The following is a 2,877-nucleotide window of genomic DNA, read 5'->3' on the forward strand; positions in this document are numbered from 1 at the left end:
ATTGATTTCTGCTCATATTTTTATTTCTTCTATTTTTGACATTTAATAATATATTATTTTTGTAACTTCTTGGTATAAAAAATTGTTACTAACTTTATATTTTAATTTTTTTCTACTTTATCCATCCAAAGATACATATCTCCCTTTAAATGCTGCTTTATTGTATCACATTTTGAGATGCATTAACTTCAAGGTCAGCAGTTTGAAACTACCTGCCACGTTGAGGGAGAAAGACAGGGATTTCTACTCCTATAAAAGAATTGTAGTCTCAGAAACTCACAAGGCAATTCTGCCCTTTCCTATAGGGTTTCTATGATTCTACATCAACTAGATGCCAGTGAGGTTTTATTAAGATCTAGCATGTGGTTAATTTTGCTAGAAGCTTCATCATGTACAATAGAAAATAGCTACGTATTTGTTGGACATATTTATATGGAAACTTCCATTATTTTTATCACTTTTTAAACTTCTTATTGTGAATTGGGTGAAGTTTCACAGAGATTGGTTTTCCATTAAAAGAGTCATACACATTTTGCTTCTTATGTTTTCCCCTTCCATTTCTCCTTCTTTGCTAACTCTTCTGAAATTTGTCCCTGGGTAAATGTTGCCCTTTTGCTCTTAAATGGTTGATTATTCTAAGGTGTGCATACCCCCTGAGTAATATTGTTTTCCATACAAAATGTCTATAGCTTGGCTAAAAATTGAGTAATGGGGGTGAGTTAATTTCCAGATCTGAGAGGTGACTAATACCATCGTCTCAGAGATTCCAACAGTGTCTGTACAACTGGTAAGCCTGATCTTTTTTATGATTTTGAGTTTTGTTTCAAATTTTTCTGCCTTTCTATACAGAACTTTCTAATGTGATTTCTTTCTGAGTACTTAGTAGTGGTAGCCAGACATCATCTAGTTCTTCTGGCCTCAGAGTTATGGACACTGATGTTTATGTGGCCCATTCATCAACTGAACTAATTGTTTCCATGTATCTTTGATTTTTTTCTCTTCTTTCATCTGAGCAGGGAGAAACTAGTAGTTGTATTTTACATGGCCACAATCACTACAAACCAGTTCATGTTTGTATGTGGTATGAGGGAGGGCTCATGTTTTATTTTTCTGCAAATAGATTGCCAGTCTTAATTTACCATCAAGATCAGCTGTCCATAGGTTATCAGTTTTGATACATTGGTCTATATGTCTGTCATTGTACCAATCCAGATAATTTTGACTATCGTTATGTATGTTCAGAGATTGGCAGGTGTGAAGACTCACACTAAATTCTTGTTCTTTAGTAGTGGTTTCTTTATGCGGGACTCTTGCACATAAAGGAATCTTGTTGGCATCTGGATCAGGATTGCACTGTATCTGTAGATCACTAAATGTAGTATTGGCATTTCACAATATTAAGTCTTCCTATTCACCAGCATGATATATTCATTCTATTTATATAGTTCTCTTGGCTTCTTGTAGTAGTGTTTTATATTTTTGCTTTGTTTTGTGGCTATCTTAAATGGTATTATTTCTTAATTTCCTTTTTAGAATTCTCTTTGTTATTGCAAAGGAATCCAAGTGATTTTTGTATGTAGATCTTATACTCTATCACTTTGATATTCATTTTCAGTTCTCACTGCCAACGAGTCAATGCTGACTGATGCATGGCTCATAGCGATCCTATAGGACAGGATAGAACTGGCGCTGTGAGTTTCTGAGACAGCAACTGTTTACAGAAGTAAAGCCCATCCTTCTTACGAAGAGTGACCAGTAGTTTTAAACTACAGACCAGGCAGATCGCAGCCCAACGCATAACCACTAAACGGCAAGGGCTTTTTCACTTTCAATTAGTTGCAATAAATTTTTTGCTGAGTTTGGACATTTCTATGTATAAGGTGATACCATCTGTAAATAGATAGTTTAATTTCTTTGCCAATTTAGATTCCTTTAATTTCTCTTTATTGACTTATTGCACAATGTTGAATAGGAGTGTATTGAAGAGCACACTTTCCCCATCTTCCCCGTCACAAAGGCAATGATTTCAGTTTCCCTTTTTGAAACCAATTTTGACTGTTGGTTTCATATATATGGTCTAAATTATGCTAAGGAATTTACCTTCTATTCCTATTAGAGTCCAGTTCAGTTGATTCTGTTGTGCTGTCAATCATACCATGTACTATTCATATTTTCATCTTCTCTTTTCTTTCTTTTAATTTGAAAGTAGTTTGAAGATTTTATTAAAAGCAACTTTCAAAAAACCAACTTCTTGTTTTGTTGATTTTTTCTGTTGTTCTTCTATTTTCAGTTTCCTTTATTGCTCCTCTAATCTTTCTTACATCTTTTCTACTGGTTGCTGTAAGCTTATTTTGTGTCCATTTTACTAATTCATAGAGATGTTGAGTTCAGGTGCTGGTTTAGGTTCCTTTTTCTTATTCTATGTGTGTACTTATTGCTCTAAATTTCCCTCTGACCACCATTTATACTTCTGTCCCAAAGGTTTTGGTATACTGTGTTTTCATTTAAGGGATGTTTTTTTAATTAATTTTTATTCCTTCTATTACCCAGGCATTTTAAAGCAAGGTTGTATTCCCTTTTTGATTTTTCCCCTTGATTTTTTATGGTTGATTTCTAATTTTATAATGTTTTGACCTGAGAAAATGCTTTGTATTTCAATGTTTTAAAATTAATTGAGACTTGTGTTGTGGCTTAACATATGGTCTATTCTGGAGAATGTCCTAGTTGCACTGGGAAAGAATGCACAGCATGCTGTTGTTAGGTGAAGTCTTCAGCATAGTCTGTGAAGTCATGTTGGCTGATTATGTTGTTTTTGTGTGCCTTTGATGACCTTCTTTCTAGTTGTTCTGCCCTTAACTGAAATAGGTACCATATTGT

Source organism: Echinops telfairi, unplaced genomic scaffold (genome assembly GCF_000313985.2).
Source record: "Echinops telfairi isolate 266 unplaced genomic scaffold, ASM31398v2 ScPeMD7_5804;HRSCAF=6672, whole genome shotgun sequence".
NCBI lineage: Eukaryota > Metazoa > Chordata > Mammalia > Afrosoricida > Tenrecidae > Echinops > Echinops telfairi.